This window comes from Nannospalax galili, unplaced genomic scaffold (assembly GCF_000622305.1).
Source record: "Nannospalax galili isolate Female #2095 unplaced genomic scaffold, S.galili_v1.0 scaffold83, whole genome shotgun sequence".
In the NCBI taxonomy this organism is placed as follows: domain Eukaryota; kingdom Metazoa; phylum Chordata; class Mammalia; order Rodentia; family Spalacidae; genus Nannospalax; species Nannospalax galili.
In genome coordinates this window covers 2,932,022-2,949,837 of record NW_008352659.1, presented here as the reverse complement: position 1 = coordinate 2,949,837, position 17,816 = coordinate 2,932,022, and the positions used below count along the sequence as shown (strand labels likewise).

At 48.8% G+C, this 17,816-nt stretch overlaps 1 protein-coding gene across 2 annotated transcripts in view; it reads right to left on the bottom strand.

The window, feature by feature from the left end:
* Anxa11 (annexin A11) overlaps positions 1–17,456 on the bottom strand; it is a 54,020-nt gene extending 36,564 nt beyond the window's left edge. Inside the window, exon 1 of one of the 2 annotated variants that reach the window (XM_029554465.1) lies at positions 17,314–17,456. The gene's annotated coding sequence lies outside the window, so the exon portion shown is untranslated. Of the gene's footprint in view, positions 1–16,546; positions 16,781–17,313 lie in introns of those variants that run through there. The other variant, XM_008849846.3, reaches the window with a different exon arrangement.
* Between the last annotated feature and the right edge of the window lie 360 nt (positions 17,457–17,816).

Genomic DNA, 17,816 nt, shown 5'->3' with positions numbered 1-17,816 from the left:
GTGCTCCCACTTTTAGGGACACAACCACTGGAGTCTGTTTAGCCAGCCCAGGCGGGTTGGTTTCTGCCCATACCCTGGGTATCATCTTTTGAAGGCCAATTAGGAGAGGAGGGGGATTGGATACTGGGGGAGAGGAATACAATCTATACTCTTCTTCTAGGTTTAAGCATAGAACATAAGCTTCAGGCTGAGAAGTAATTGTTATCTCATCCCCCGTGAAATGAATTTGAGCCTTCATTTTAGCTAGTAGGTCCCAGCCCAGTAGGGGGTAGGGACACTCAGGGACCACCATAAAGGAGTGGGTGATCTTCTTATTCCCCAGGTCTACTGTTCATTTTGTAGTCCAAGGGTGTTAAGCTGTCCTGGTGGCCCCCTGAATCTAGGTAAATTTGTTGGTTAGCTTCCCCATAGGCTTCTTTAGAACCGAATATTGTGCTCCTGTGTCTACCAAGAAGTCAACTGGTCGTCCCTCCACCTGTAGGGTTACTCAAGGCTCGTGGTGGAGGGTCTTCGAGCCCTGTCCCCTTCAGTCCTCCATTTTAGTCAACTCTAGAACCTTAGGGGCTTTTCTCTGTCTTTTGAGGGGGCATTGCTTTTCCAATGCCCCATCTCCTTACAATATGCAAACTGATCCTTCTTAAGAGGAGGTCTTTCCCTATTTCCCCAACGTGGATGGCAGCCCCCAGCTGATCGGGCTTAGAATCCAGGGTGTGGAGGCTTTCCCCTTTCAGCAAGGAGAATTTTGGTAAGGCCCCTTGTTTGCCTTTCTTCTGGGGTATCTCTATTGTTATACACCTTATTGGCTACTGTTACTAGCTCTGTCAAACTTTTACCTTCAAATCCTTCTAGGCGTTGGAGCTTTTTCTTGATGTCAGGGGCCGCCTGGTTGACAAAAGCCATGCTAACTGCCATTTGATCAGCTGGGGCCTCTGAGGATATAGGTTCTGTAGGCCTCTAAGAGGTATTCTAGGAAAGCTCCTGGGGCTTCTCCTCTCTCCTGTATCACCTGACTGACCTTAAACAAATTTATGGGGTGCCTTGCAGCAGCCCAGAGACCTTCCATTAGAACCTGGCGATAGACCTTTAGGCGCTCCCTACCTTGTCCCATCCCCTTGTAGGCCGGGTAAGGGGAAAGGACGTGGCTATCAGGTCCTCATTGTCAGTGGGCCTCCCATCTTCACCCGAGACCAACCGACGGCATTCCTGCCAGATCCAGTCTCTCTACTCGGTGGTAAAGAGGACCTGTAAGAGCTGCTGACAATCATCCCAAGAAGGTTGGTGCGTAAAAAGGACAGTGTCCAGGAGGCTGATTAGGGCCTGCAGTTTCTCCCTGAAGGAGGGAGTCTGCCGTTTCCAACTGTAAAGATCAGTTGTGGAAAAGGGGAAGTAAGCTAGTGGGGTGACTCCACCTGCGATGGAGGGGAGGCAAACCTCCCTCAGCGGCAGGGCTCAAACGATTCGTTCCCCTCCTCGGGAACTCCATCACAACAGCCCAAATGAACTAATGTTGGGTCTGAGAATTCGGGAATAATTGGAGACCACTCAGCAGTATTTAGAATTTAGTAGAATTTATTGAATAAGCCCAATTCTTAAGCAACTAATCGGATGTGGACTCCAGAAGCCAAATTGGAGTCTAGCTCATTTTGGGCTTGAGCTTGGGCTCCCAGAATCAGCAAGGAAGAATTACGGCATTCGTAATGAACCAAGAGCCCCGAACGAGGGTTGGGTATGCCTTTTATAGGGAAGTTTTACAGAAGCCCGCGCGCCAAGCATCTTTTAAAATGATTGGATGGTCCCATGCTCTGAGTACAGGGAAGCTTCTTATTGGTAGAGGCTGTCTTCAGGGCACTGGAATGTGCTGACTGTTATCGGTGGGGCCAGGAGTTTGTTTTTACCTTATAAAGTTTTTACATGCTTGAGCTTGTTTAATCTGCATCTTTCTGGGAAGGAGAGTTACAATCATGTCTGGGCATGCCCAGGCTTGCCTAGTCATAGCCCACAGTATGGGGCAAGGGAAACTTATAGTTCATAAGACCTGGGGCTGAAGAAGGCAGTTTGAAAGAACAAAGCCAGCATGACTTGGGCTCTTCACTAAGACAGAATATAAAGAAACATTCACATGGGCCTGGAGAAATGGCTCAGTGGTTGAGAGCATGTACTATTCTCCCAAAGGACTGATGCTTTCCCAGCACTCACTGGTATTCTGATCCCAGGAGCTCACAACCACCTGTAACTCCAGCTCCAAAGGATCTAACACCTCTTCCTTCTACAAGCACGTGGGCACGCGCACATGAAGTACCTAGAGCAGTCAAATTCAAAGACAGAAAGGGTATTGCTACACCAGGGGCTGGGGAATGTGGGAAGGAAGGGTTCCACTAAACAGGGGGGCAGTAAGTTTAAAAAGATGAAAAAGTTGTGGAAGTGGATCATGGTGATAGTTACAAAACAATGTGAATATTCAATGCCACTGAACTACACTCCTCAGTTTGGTAAAAATGGTAAATTTCATGCTACGGATATTATCACAAAAGCATGGCATACATTTGTATAGGAGCAGGAACAGTAAACTAATCCATCCAGTAACCACCTCTCCTTTGCTTCCTCCAGAACCTTTCAGCGAGTTCTTTGAAAAGGCCTCTGCCCTCTTTGTGTGAGAGACCTGTGAATAAGCCTGCCTAGCTCAGGTGGCCTCTTTCAAAAAAGGGAAGCATTAATCCCCCAAGACTACAACCATTTCCACAACAAAGATCATCAGGTGCTCTTTGCTCCTTCCGGCCTGAGAGAAGGAATAAAGGCAGTCAACAAGGTCACCGTGAATCACCTAGGTAAGACTCACACCTCAGGGGTGGGTTCTGTGTGGCCAGGCAACACACCCAGCCAGCAATACTCTGGGGAGGGGAAAGGTGAGCACCTAATTTGCACATGCAGGGCAGATGGTGATGGGCCAAGCCTGCCCAGTTGGGAAGCCAGGGGTGGCCCTTTAGTGACTCAATTCATTCCAAACTATCCCACCCTCTTTTCTCCACTTACAATGGAGAAACTGACAACCAGTGAGGGGGAAGTAGCATGCTATGGTGACACCACCAGGGGCTGGCCCAGGACCTCGGACTTCCACAAGCTCACTGACTCAAAGGGTGGGGCACCAGCACAGGTTCATGGCCCAGGGGTGGACCCACTTCATCTGAATGTTTCTTTTGATCACAGGCACTGAAGACCTTAGGGCCTGAGGCAAAAGCAGAAGAAGTGGGGACAACCAGAGCTAGGAAGAATGAATTCTGCAGGGATGAGGTTAGGCCTGTCTTCCCGAGGACCACTGAAGGGAGAAGACAAAGGAAAAGCAGGAGGAAACATAATATGGTTAGAGACAGAGGAAAAAATATTCATAAAGCAAAAAGAGGCTGTAAATGTAGAACAATTAGAAGTCAGTATCTTCAGAAACGGAGATAAAAATTAAAAATTCAACAGATCAGCAGCAAATAAATGTGTATATAGAGGAAATAAAAAAAAATTCAACAGAAAAGGTTGGAAGACCAAGTCAAGATGATACAGAAAAAGAAAAAGCTGGGTGTGGAGGTTCATGCCCGTATTCCCAGCACTCAACAGCAAAGGCAGGAGAATCAGGAGCTCAAGGACCTGGGTTACATAGTTTGAAGTCAGACTTTGCTACAAGAGACCTTGCCTCAGAAACAAGCAGCTGGGTATGGTGGTACAGGCAGATCTCTGTGAAATCCAGGACAGCCTGGTCTACATAGAGTTCCAGGCCAGCTAGAGCTACAGGGATACCCTGTTGCAAAACAAGCAAACAGGGTCTAGAAAGACATCGCTCTCAGTGGATACAGAAGCTCCAGGACCTGTTGCAAAACAAGCAAACAGGGTCTAGAAAGACATCGCTCTCAGTGGATACAGAAGCTCCAGGACCCGAGTTGAATCTCCAACACTGTGCTAGATAGCTTTAGTCATCAACTTGACATAACTATGAAGGGGGAACCGCAACTGGGGAACCTCCCTCTATCAGACTGGCCTGTGGGCAAGTCTGTGAGGCATTTTCTTGAATGTTGAATGAGGTGGGAGGGCCCAGCCTACTTCTTGGTCAAGGGACCAAGTCAATAAGCAGCCTTCTTTCAGTTCCTGCCTCCAGGTTCTTGCCCTGAGTTCCTGCCCTGGCTTCTCTCAGTGAACTGACCTGGGAGATGAAAGATGAAATAAACCCTTCCCTCCCTGAGTTGGTTTTGGTCAGTGTTTTTATTATAACAGAAAGTAACTAAGACAAACACTGCATAAAAAGCCAGGTACGGTGGCCTGTGTTTATAATCCCAGTGCTGAGGAAGCAGACAAGTGGACACCTGGGAACTTCCAGCCCACAAGCCCCACCTAATTAAGGGTCCCATATTCCAATGAGAGACCCAGTCTCAAAATGCAAAATAGACAGATCCTAAGGACTGGCACTTGAACACTGGACTAAATCTCTATACTGGAAAGGACCACCCAGTGATAGTACAAAGCCTGAAAAGTGACCATCAACAGAGCTCATCACTATGAAACTTTAGAACTCAGAAGCAAAGAGCAGATTCTATACTTCAGGAGTCAAAGTTCTTCTGGGGGAAATGGAGACACTGAACTACTCAAATGCCATGCTGGAAACTAGGAGACAATGGAACACAACCTTCAGAGTTCTGAATGGCACCCGCTTTCACCTCATACTTCTCCAGCCACCTAAACGTCCCATCAATCAACAGGGTGGAACAAACTTTTCCAAAGGATTCAAAAAACCAAAAAGAACCCCACTTCTCACCTATTTTTCTTAGTAATTCCCAAAGGATCCCAGCAAGGTGAGATCATAAAGGAATAAATAATAGAACCCAGATGCAACGGTAATGGAACACGGACAGTTATAAAGGGCAGTCCTGGATGGCAGCTGAATGACAGATCCTAGGAGCAACCTGTCCAGCACAGAGCAGCAGGCATGCACAAACTCAAGCCCAGAGGCGGGCACTAGCTCCCTGCAGGAGTGAGCAACAGGAGGCTTTGTAGCCCTGACTGTGTAACCAGGGTAGATCACTTTATGGCTATAATGTGAGCACTGTATGTATTGATTCCTGACCTATCCAAGCAGGAAGTCAACACATAATATTTAAGTTGATAAATTAACAAGTAGAAATATAAACCTATTATTTAAATAAAGATAAAGAGATTTTTTTTTTCAAATGGTTACCCGTGGAGCAGTAGAGAAAGGGGAGGGTTTGTATGAAGACAGCTGGTTTCATTATAAGCCTTTCAGAGCACTATTTGACTTTACTTATTTTTCAATTATGAAATATTTTATAATGTAGCAATAAATACTCCATATGAAAAGACATAATAAAAGCTGTACCATCTGTCACCTAACAGTAAATAACTATTACCAGTATAACCAAACTACAGTATTGAACTACCTTCTGAAAAAGGTAAGCATTTTTTTTCTTTTTTCTTTCTTTTTTTTGGGGGGGGGTCTTTTTGAGACAGGGGCTCCCTGTAGCCCCAGGTAGCCTGGAACTCACTATGTAAAGCAGGCTGGCCTTGAACTCAAATCTGCCTGCCTCTGCCCCCAAGTGCTGAGATTAAAAACATGCACCACCACACCTGGCTAACATTTTACTTATTATTTTTATTTTATGTGTATGAGTGTTATGCGTGCATGTAAGTGTGTGGAGGCCAGAAGAGGGTATCAGATCCCCTGAAACTGGAGTTACAGACAGTTGTTAGCTGCCATAAGGGTTCTGGGATTTGAACCTGGGTCCTCTGCAAGAGCAGCTGGTGCTCTTAACCACTGAACCATCTCTCCAGCCTCTAAATTAGCATATTTTTAAAGTAAAAATTGAAACATCTTTTCTCTCCAGTGTTGCTCTCTCCCATGCAGTCTCTGGGGGCATTTTTTTTTAAATGAGCATCTATAGGGGGCAGGTCTAAGTTTTGTGGAGCATAAAGCTTCTAGGATTTTGAGGGCCCTCTTAAAAGGAATACAAACACCTTGCTTTATGAAAATGTTATCAAGGCATATGACTTTGTGGACTCAATGCTGGAAGCCCCCTAGAGCCCAATTAGGGCAGCTTCAGAGCTGGGTTGCACTCCCTAGGACAGGGGGATAAATACAGGCATTTTCAGAAAACACACAATGTTTAAGAGTCATTCTTCCAGGGGCTGGAGAGATGGCTCAGCAGTTAAGAACACTGGTTGTTCTTGCAGAAGACCCAGGTTCAAATCCCAGCACCCAAATGGCAGCTAACAACTGTCCGTACCTCCAGTTCCAGGGGATCCAACAGCCTCTTCTGTCTTCCCCAGGCACTGCACGTCACCGGTGCCCTTACCTACATGTAGGCAATACATGCATACACATAAAAAAAAAAAATACTTTTTAAAAGAGTCATTCGGGGCCAGACGTGGTGGCACACGCATTTAATCCCAGCACTCAGGAGGCAGAGGCAGGCGGATCTCTGTGAGTTCAAGGCCAGCCTGGTCTACATAGTGAGTGAGTTCCAGGACAGCTGGGGCTACAGGGAGACCGTCTCAAAAAGACTCCCCCCCAAAAAAAGAGTCATTCCTCCCTGGAGACTGGGGGGTGAAGCTGAGCCAGGGTGCAGGGCTTCTCTATCACACCCAAACTCCACAAGGCGCCTCTACCACAGACATGGGTGGCTAGGCTTTATGATCGGTCTGTAGCTTCTGTAGCTCAGTTATTTCCTTGGACTGCAAAGACAATCTGTGACTTAAATCTAGAAATGAACAAGAGGGGCTGGGCCCCCTGTTAAGCTCTCTGAACTCAGTTCCCTTCTCTGGGAAACACTCCTAGACCCTCTCACAGCAGCAGGCTACAGAGGGCTAGGGGCTGAGACCAGGGCCTCCAGGGTGCAGGGTCCCTGATCCAAATATCACCCTGTCAGTGCTCATGGCCTCTTCGTTCACCTGCTCTGGAAGCTCAGCTCCCTCATTACCTGAAGGACTTGGGACATTTCAAGCCTCTCCACCCTGCAGGAGATACCTCCTTTAATTACCCCTTAGCGTGACAAGGTAAGCGTAATTCAGCCAGTCACGCTGCCAGAAACTAAAAGGAAACCTGGAGAAGCCACAGATCAGCCGGGGTAAGATTCTCTCTCCGGTCCTGGGAAGAGCCTGGCCCTCTGTGGCTAGGTCCGGGCTAGTCAAAGCACCCTGGAGTTAACATAGGGCCACTGAGGAACAGTAAGAAGATGGGCCCAGAGGACTCCAAGTGTGTGACAGGAAGAAGCCAAGAAATGTCAAGCCCAGCCATTCCCATCTTTGACTTCTGCTCTGTGGTCATCCTGTCATCTCCTAGCCTTCTCTGTAGACACCTGGGGTTTCTCTTTCAAGAAGCTGACCCCAACCTTCCCACCTACAGTGACTGCTCTTTCTGGAACTTCCCTAATACCCAGCCTAGCACATTCTAAATGTCCACCAGTGTTCTAAACACGCCCCTTTCCTCTATCCCAAGACGTATATTACCTCACTAAACATCTGATTGACCTTCCCAGAAACCCCTAGTTACCTCTAATACTATCACCCTCATTTTATACACCTGAGAACAAACCTCAGGATCATATCCCAAAGGTCAATGCCAAGGCCATTTTCCCTGGGCCTCCCAGGGAAGGATGGGTGCTGTAGGCTACTGAACAGTCCTCTCCACCTCTCACTACTGCCTGGCCCAGAGTTAGCACTGGGATCCTCAATGTAGCTGCATCCTGACAGGGATACCAGTGTGCCCTGATTCATCTCTACTCACCCTGGGTGGCACTTGCCCTGACAGCAGGTTCCAGGAATTCTGGGGACAAATAGGACACATCTAGAACATTACCTTCTCCCTTACACCCCAAGCAGGACCCAAAGTGATATGAGAGGGTGCCAGAACATCCTAGCTCTTCTGCATAGAAGTACCTGGAACGCTGGACTCACCGGGTATTGCCTCATCTCTACAGTGTGGGTCACAAGTGTCACTAAGGTGACGGACACAAGCCAGACAGCCCACCCCTGGGTGGCACTTTACCAATCCTGACCGTATTTGCCCAGGCACTATAAAAGCCCCACAGAAGGCGCCGGCAGGCATGCAGCTCCCCACCCACACACCAGGAATTAAAAATAGGAATCAATCATTCTCCAGGCTGTACAGCAGGCTCTGCCATCAGAGGCTGGCTCCTGGACAGCTGGACCTAGAGAAATTCCAGACAAAACCAGTCAGAGTGGTCACAGCAGTCACCCATGTCTCACCAAGGAGCTGAGCCTGAGGAAGCAGGTCTGAAAGATCCTTTTTAGAAATCAAAAGTCAATCCCCAGTTGCATTTGGGTTTCCCAGGAATTCTGAAACATCCAAGGCTGAGCCCCTCGTGAGATCATTTAGTTCAATGGCTTATTTTACTTGGGGTGGGAGCTGAGGCCCAGGGATCAGAAGAAACGAGGCAGGTTGGGGAAAGAACAAGGTCTTCCTGGTACCATACCTCTTGACTTCCTGGCCAATACTTTTCAGTCCATGGTATACCCTGGGCTCCATTCCACTCTCCCAGACTGGAGGTGGAGTTGGGAGATGTCAAGGTTAACCTGGGAAAGCCACAGTGAGGAAGTGATCACTGCCTCCCCAACAACTCCTACATATAACTGAGCCACACAGGAAGTGTCCAGGGAGCCTCTAGGACAGTCTCTCCAGTTTACCTCCCTATGAGTGACAGCTGAGAACCTGGGTTTGGCAGCCATAACTCCCATCTCATGAGTGTACGGAGCTGCAGTGACCATCAGCCCCAATTCAGCCAGGACACACAGGGCTACTGCCCTGGCAGGACTGCCCTATGTGTGCCAGGAGGAGGTGGCACAAAGCTGAGTCTTGAGGGGGTCACCTGGTCCTGGGGGAGCTGGAAGGTCTATGGGTAGCTCCAGTGGAGAGCACAGCACTGACAAGCCTGGCCTCTGGGAGGAGACTGATGACTCTCCCAGGATGAGCAAGGAAGCAGAGGCCTGCTAGCTTGTTCCCCAACCCTGGGGACAGAGTTGGCTGCTGAAGGTCTGCTTACTTCCGGGGTTACAACATACTGTTCCCACTTCCAAATCTGTGTAATGCCAGCTCAGTCAACAGCAAGAGAACATACCAGTTTCCAGTTAAGGAGAAGAGTAGATGGTATTCCAGAAGCTTGACTGTCGCCCCTCAACCATCTGCCCTATCATACATGAGGAACAGAACACCCACTATAGCCTGGCGCACAGCAACCCCAAATAGGAATCATGGTCCCAAGCTCCCCAGCAGCTCAGCAGGGCCTGGCAGTGCGTGTGAGGGCAAGCTAACCTGGACTAAGCAGTCAGGGAAGAACAGAGACAGCATTACTATCCAAGCATGAACCGAAGACTGAGGGCATCAGCACAGCCTGGGCACCCACCAGAATGACAGCGCTCAGGTACCATCACAGTCACGTGCACACACCTTCATCAGAACCTGGTGTCCGGAACTGTCTTAGCAAGCCTTACATATGTTCAAGTTTGAAGCCTCAGCCCTGGAGAATGCTTGGAGCAACATAGGAGGTTGGTGCCTCAACTACCTCATGGGTGAGTCATAAAATCTTAACTCCTCTCTGATTCACAAACAACAAATCTTAACATCGATGGGATGGGAAAAAAGAGTAAGAAGAAAACAAACCAAGATAGCCAAAATCAGAAAGAAAGCACCTCCAAGTAGAATAAACACTAAGATAAAACCAAGCACATCACAGTACAAATTCCTCTGTCAAAGACAGAAGTCACCAAGGAAGGTTTGTGGCTGTCAGGGCCTTCAGCTACCGTAGTTCTCGCCAAACCCAGACAAGTGCTGATTATAAGACAAATTTAAGGGCCTGGAAAGAGTGCTGGTGACTCTTGCAGAGAACTGGGGTCCCAGCACCCAGAGTGGCTAGCAACCATCTTCTGGCCTCCACAGGTATTACACGTACAAGTTACTCTTACATACATATGGAAAAAAAAATACATATTAAGGAAAAAAAAGAAAAGTGCTAGGTATGGTACTGCACACCTTTAATTCCAGCACTCAGGAGGCAGAGGCGGGAAGATCTCTGTTGAGATCAAAGTCAGCCTGGTCTACATATTGAGTTCCAGGGCAGCTAGCGCTACAGGGAAATACTGTCTTAAAAAAGAAAAAACATTGATGGCTAGCAAGATTTTTCAATGGATAAAGTGCTTTGCTATGCAAACATGAGGAGCCACGTCGCCACGTCCAGATCCCCAGAGCTCATGTAAAACCCCAGGTGCAGTGCCACACATCTGTAATCCTAGTACTGGGAGGTGGAGAGAGGATGACTAGGGCTTGCTGGCCAGGCAATCTAGCTAAATCAGCAAGCTCCAGGTTCAATGAGAAACCATGCCTCAGAAACTAAGATGGCGGGTGATAGAAGACATCTGACATCAATTTGGTCTCCACATGCATATACAAGGGCACACACGTGCATAAAATACACACACACAAGCACGCACGCACGCAGAGAACTTTTTCATAATCCCGCCTCAGCAGACAAAAGGACTTCTCAGCCGCTTCTCCGGCCATGATTTTTATCTGGAAATACAGTTTCTCATATCAAGGTTCAGCAAGACCATTCCAGTCTAGACAATTACAACAGAAAAGTACATGAGAATTCTCATAGGATAGAGTCTACTGCCCATCTGGCCTCACTACATTGTCATTTCCCTTGAAAGACAGAGAAAGCCCATCCTGCTGCCTCAAATGAGGAAGGAAACATGAAAGAGCAGGTGTCCAAATGCTTGTCATAAGAAAGGGGCCCCAACTGCAGGGGTTGGGAGGTTCTGCTATGGTTTCAATATGGTCAGGCCCCCAAAGGTCTGCCTGCTGAAACCCCAGACCCTAGTATAAATGGTCCTGGGAACAGTTGGGCCCTTTTAAGAGGTGGGGTCTAGTGGGAGGTGGGATTCAGTTACTCACTGTGAATACTGGCTATTAGAACCATCAGTGGCCTCCTTTGCCTCCTCCCTCCCATCCTCTCTGGCTTCTCCTTCCCCTTCTCTGTCATTCTGTGATATAGCAAAAGCAGTTGCCAAACCACACTTTTGAAGATCCAGAATTTCAAGCTAAATAAATTTCTCTATGTTATCAAGCCTCAGATGTTTTGTCATAGCAACAGAAAACAGACTACAAGTTTCCAGGCCACATCCCTAGAGTTTATAAGTATTCTCATTTTATCCATTCATCCTAAAAACCTGGCTGCCGTAACGATAGGGAACAATGAACAGTCAAGGCAGGGGAGCTCTAAATGTCTCAATCTGTTTTATAAAATGTATTAATTTCAGGTCTCTAAGAAAAAGTATTTTTCCCAAATCTTTAGTTATCTATTCTCCCAAAACACAAATAATATGGAACTTAAGGCCAAAGATCAAAAGCATTAAATAAGCAAACAATAACACAGTAAGTACGGTCCACAAGGCAAGCCTGATAAACCTGCAAGCATCAAACGTGAAAGTCCATCAAACATCAAAGTTAAGTTCATAATGCCTGCCAAGAACAAGCAAAGCTTCTCTTAGATAAAATTCCAGTGAGAATCTTTTTGGTTTGTTGCTTTTTTTAAAAAAAAAAAAAAAAAAAAAAAGATAGCCGGGCGTGGTGGCACACGCCTTTAGTCCCAGCCTTTAGTCCCAGTACTTGGGAGGCAGAGGCAGCGGATCTCTGAGTTCAAGGCCAGCCTGGTCTACATAGTGAGTTCCAGGACAGCTAGGGCTACAGGGAGATCGTGTCTCAAAAAGACCAAAATAAAAAGATAAGTTCTTACTGTGTAGCCCAGGCTGATCTCAAACTCCATAGCACAGGTTGGCCTTGAACTCATGGACCTCATGCCTCAGCCTCCTGAATGCTGGATTACAGACCTGCACCACCACAGTAAGCTTTCCAGTCAGCATTTCTGCTACCTCTCTCAGTAACAATATAGATTCAAAGACACACTTTAATACTGTGTAGGTGGCCACAAAGATAATACAGTCTGACAAGGATGCTTGCAGTCACAGTAATCACAACCCAATAAAACCAGTGCTCAACAATGAAACACAGTTACCTTCTCCTAGACACTGTCCACTTGGAAATTCAGAGCGGTATTTCCTAAATAGTCCCTGGATGGAATTGAGTCCTGGGAACCAGAAAGCAAAGGGAAGGCAGACTCTGCATATGGAAACCCACGGGCTAGAACTGGACACAGAAGATGGCGCTGGGAGGACAGGACCCACATGGTAGCTATGAACCATCCTTAACTCCAGTTCCAGGGGAATCCGAAGCCCTCTTCTGACCTCGGTGGCACTGCATGACACGGGTACACTCACATGCAGGCAATACACTCATAAACATAAAATAAAAATAAAAATTTAAATTAAAAAAAAAGTTACTCCAGCTAGGCCTGTATTCACCTGGCTAGAGACCACCCCCCAGGAAGGCTACTGACTACCACAGAACCTGCCGGCTTTCTTAAAGGCAGAACATGACTCCCTTTCTACTCTCCATCTCCCTTTCTGGCAGCTACCCGAGGTTCAGTTTGCCTGCCCTGTTGGTTTTCTTTCAGTCGCCAATAAAACTGCTCATGCCTTCTTCCAAGTCTGTTTCCAAATTCCTTTATTAAGATAACTAAGAACCCCAAAAGAGAACATTGATTTCTCCAGTAACACCAAGGCTCCTTTTGTTTACCACTAGGTGAACGGTGGGCACTCACTAAAGATTTCAACAGAAACATGACTTGTCACCTACTTCCTAAAAATAGCAGTGCCCTTTGTGGTGGACACAGCACACCAGCCCCACCCGCCCCATTACACACCTCTTTCCCCAGAGATGCTGTGTGCACCAGGCTTAATTTGCCTGGTCTCCCTGTGAGCAGCCTCCAGTTCCTTCCCCACCCCTACCCAGTCTGGAAAGCCAGCCCCTGGCCCCAAAGGGGAGGACTCTGGATCCCTGATTCCCTCAACTTCGTTCTTTGCTACTGAGGCAGTGGGACCTTCAGGGGAACAAGTCCAGAGAACTAGACACTAGAATGATCACAAAGGGCCAGCCTTGACCAGCACACGCACCACCTCAGCTTTATGGTTCCTTGGTAACAGGCTCACAAGATAAACACGGACACCCTGCCTCCTCACTAATCTCAAAACCCTTCTGCAAACATCTTGTCATCTGATTCTCCATTGGAGTCTTTGTCATCCAAATCACTAAGGTCATGTGGCTCAACAGCTTGTCCCAGATCACCAGGCAGATGAGAACGGCCCTAACTCTTCAGAGCCTCCATTCTTGGACACATCAGCGCAGGCAGGACCAGCAAGGGCTCAGTCGTTGTGCTTGTATGGTTAGGATCCTGCCCTGCAACAACCAACTGTATGAGATATTTCATGGGTTACATGGGGTCAACGTGCCCAGTGTAGAATGGTTTAGTGATTATTAAAAGGTTCCTTTCCAAAAAGAGTTCAACTGCTTTTACAAATGTCAAGGAATCCTTGGTTTCTCCATTTACCCTAAAAGCCTTCCTATCTAGGCACCACTCAAATTCCCGATTTTCTGGGAGGAATGGGATCAGTGGTTAATATGAAGAAAAACCCACAGAAACGGGACTATATTCTGGCTGGGCTTGTGAAACAGCCACACCCACTCGCTCCCTCCCATACCCATGGGACCAATTGCCAGGAACTGCTTCAGGCTTGACAGGGGAAAACACAGCGAGGAGAGGAGGAAAGGCCTCTGGCCTTCTGGGAACAAAGCATGCATTCCTGCCCACTCTGGGTTTCTTTTCTCCCACACAGCTCCTTCTCCAGTCATCTCAAACCACCCATTACCATCATCACATGACCAAAGCATCACCAATCAATCCTCCTAAATAGAGCAACGGAACTGAGATAGCTCTTTCCAGTGACCTGGTTACAAAAAAGAGCTGAATGAAGCAGCTCAACTTGTTTTAGTTTTGGGTTTTTAAAAAATTTTTATTTTTTTTAATCATTTTTTTTCTTATGTGTATAAGTATACTGCTTGCACGTATGTGAGTGTACCCCTGTCATGCAACGCCGCGGAGGTCAGAAGAGAGCCCTCGGATTCCCCTGGAACTGGGGTTAAGGGGAACTGGAGTTAAGGCCACTACTGGCTCATAGCCTCCATGTGGGTGGTGGGAATCGAACCCGGGTCCTCTGCAAGAGCAGTCAGTGCTCTCAACCGCTGAGCCATCTCTCCAGCCCCGGTTGTTTTTGTTTTTAACAAATACTTAAACTGTTTATTGCATTTATTTGGTGCGCCTGTGTGTGCACAGGCATTAGAGAACCACAAGTCACAGGTCAGAGGACAACCTGCAGGAGCAGTTCTCTCCTTCCACCATCAGTCCTCAGGTTGTAAGGCTTGGCTCCAAGCACCTTTACCTGCTAAGCCATCTCTCCAGTGCTGTTTTTTGGGACATGGGCTCATGTAGTCCAGACTGCACTCAAATGCACTATCTCTGTCTCTCACTTGTGGGAGGTTAGGACAACCTATGAGAGTTGGTTTTCCACCCACTGAGCCATCTCCCCTGAACTCCTGATCTTCCCACCTCCACCTCCCAAGTGCAGGTAACACTACACTCAGCTCCCAAATGGTTGAACTTGGTCTTCAGCTCCTCTCTCTACATGGATTCATTTCTACCTCATTTCGCCACCTTCCTCTGCCTATCCTACAGATCCAATAATTAAACTACTGAGACATCACTTCTCCTGCCTCTCACTCAACTGACATTTCCTGCACACCTAAAAAGACAAGGCCTATCCTGAATGCTTAGAAAGACTAAGAGATAATTCAGAAACACCCTTCTGTCTCCAAAGACTGAGACAGGGCTGGGATAAGACACGTGGTCAAATTCTCCAAAGGCCAGTCCTGTGGGCCTTTAGCTGTGGGGCCAGTAGCTGTGGAGTGAAGGAGGAGGGGCAGCCTGTGCCCAGAGCATGCAGGGCCGTGAGAACGCCTTGTGAGTGAGAAATGGGCAAATAGAGGAAAGAGGACAGAGGGGTAGAGCCAACACAGGGCAGTTCAAGCTGGCTGCACCATCTACTGCCATTATTATTATACCACTCATTAGCACTTGCATCTGATTACTTACATGCCAGGCTGTGCCTTGTACACTTAAAATCTAATGAGCAACATCCACCTGCGACACACCAGGTACAGTGCACCAGATGCCACCTGTTCTAACTGTTGGTCAGTACCTAAGCAGTTAAAAATATTAACTCGCTAAATCCTTATAATAAACCTACAAAATAGTATAATTACTCCCATTTTACAGATGAGGAAACGAAGGCATTGAGATCAAAGAGATGGGGGTTGGAGGGCAGGAAGGATCCCAAGGTAGTGAACATCCAGTGTTGGAGCAACAGATTTCCCTGCACTCACCTGGCCCCTCTGGTTACAGAACGCCTTGCAGCAAACAGAGCCTTCAGGGAAGGGCCCTGTTAATCATTCTGAAATCCTTCACAACTGACTGAAGCAAGGAAGGAATGAAGGAATATAATGTGAGCAAGTTCAGGGAGAGCAGGGCAGTTGGCCCTGTCTTGCAAGACTCCAGGCAGGTCCAACCTTTTGACACAGTCATCTACAAAATTCACACTTGAGGATAGCCCAATTTAGTTACCGAAAACAAAAAAAAACAAAACAAAACCACATAATATTCTACGTTTATGATTTTTGTGTTGGATCGCATTCATGTCTACTTTGCGCCCCACGCAGCCCTGGACATGCCTGTGTGTAGTCCCTCCCGTGTTTAGGGTAAGGCTCCGCGACAGGAACAGCGAGGAGAAGGAAGCCTGTAGAGCGAGCAGAGGGTTCGTGCTGCTGGGATAGTGAGGGGCAGGTTCCAAGAAACCCAGTCTCCATAGAAACCCACGGATTGAGGGGCGGGGACAGAAAAGCCCAAAGCAGAAGGTCCCCAGCTACAGCTCAGTTCTTTCCCCTCCGGACCTCAAAATGAGGAACTTCCCATCTCCCTTTTAAACCACCACACCTTTCTAAGCCTTGAGGGACCTGGCCTGCGTCCCCGGGAGGTGGGGGAGCCATGTCCGAGAATCCCTCCAGAATCTGGGGGATCCAGCTGGATGAGGAAGGGAACGCAGCACTTGGCACGATCCCGCAGCCTCTCACTAACTCGGGAGCGAGCCTTAAACTGCAGAGTGGTAGCTCCAGGCTCCCGCGTCCTGCCAGTTCCGGAGAGAAGTTCCAGAAGGCAGCCTTCCCTACTTGCTGGACTCGGCTCACCCTCTCCCGGAAGCGCACCGCACTTGGGGAACCCGGCAGGGTCGCCGCGGCCCAGGCCACCCCACGGTCCTCGCACGGCTCTGGACGCAGCCTCACCTGCCCTACGCCCTGCCGAGGCCTGCCGCGAGGTCCAGACCCCGGCCGCGCCACCGCATCCGGACTCTGGCCTTGGGAGACCCGCGATCCCTGGGCAGGGCAGTAAGGCGCGCACCGTCGCCCGGCTCGCACCCCAGAATCGCCCGGCCGCCGGGGCCTCGCCGCCCCCCCGCCCCCCCCGCGACCCTCACTCACCTGGCGCGGGCCGACGGCGCCTGGGTTCCGCCTGCGCTCGATCCCAGCAGGCTCGCAGAGATCCGGACCCGCGGGCGTCGGGGTGGGCCGGGGCGGGAGGAGGAGGAGCCAGCAGAGCGGAAAGCTCCCGGGTGTGGCCTCCCCACGCGCCCCGGGGTGGAGCACGTGGAGGAGCGCGAGGGGGGAACAGGCGGGGCCTAGGCGAGGCCACGCCCACAGGTGAGTCTGCGCGCGGGCGGGGCGCTGCAGGGGAGGCGCCCGAGGAAGCCGAGCGCCTTCCCCTCTGGCTCGGTGGGCGGAGGACGCCGCGACTGTGCCATTGACTCCCTCTCGCCCATAGCCGCACTGGACTGCAGGAGAGCAGGGCATTCACGCTGGTGTCTGTTGGTAGACACTACAGTGATGGAAACTTTCTACATTAAAAGATCATCTAGTGGGGCTGAGGATTTAGCTCAGCGGTAGAGCGCTTGCCTAGCAAGCACAAGTCCCTGGGTTTGGTCCTCAGCTCCAGAAAAAACAAAGGCCACCCAAAATACGGGAGGAGGACCCTTCCTAATGGAAAAAAACTGACGCACTACCTAGCCGGGTGATGAGGCTGAGTAGCATCAGCAGTGACAGATTGTATTGACTATGTACTGCGTGGGAGTCTTCCTCCCAAGAACGCATAGCCCCAATGTCATGGAAAAACACCTGACAAGCCCCAACTGGGGAGCTCAAGATTGTCCATGTTGGGTCCGGGGGTTGGAGAATAATTGGAGACCACTCACCAGTATTTAGAATTTAGTTGAATTTATTGAAAAAGTCCAATCCCAGAGCGACTAGTCGGTGCGGAGTCCAGAAGCCAAATTGAAGTTTAGCTCCTTCCGGGCTTGAGGTCGGGCCCCCAGAATCAGCAAGAAAGAATTACGGCATTCGCCCACCAAGCTGAACTGAGAGCCAGGAACCAGGATTGGGCATGGTTTTTATAGGGAGGTTTCACAAAAGCCCGAGCCCGCCAAGCATCTTTCAAAGTGATTGGATGGTCCCGTGCTCTGAGTATAGGGAAGTTTCCTATTGGTAGGGGCTGTCTTCAGGTCATTGGAATGTGCTGACTGTTTTCTGTAGGGCCAGGAGTTTCTGGTTTTTACCTTAAACGGTTTTTACGTGCTCGGGCTTGTTGAATCTATAGCTTTCTGAGAAGGAGAGTTGCAACATGTCTGGGCATGCCCGGGTTTGCCTAGTCATAGCCCTCAGTATGCGGGAAGGGAAATTTACAATGTCTAAAACTAGA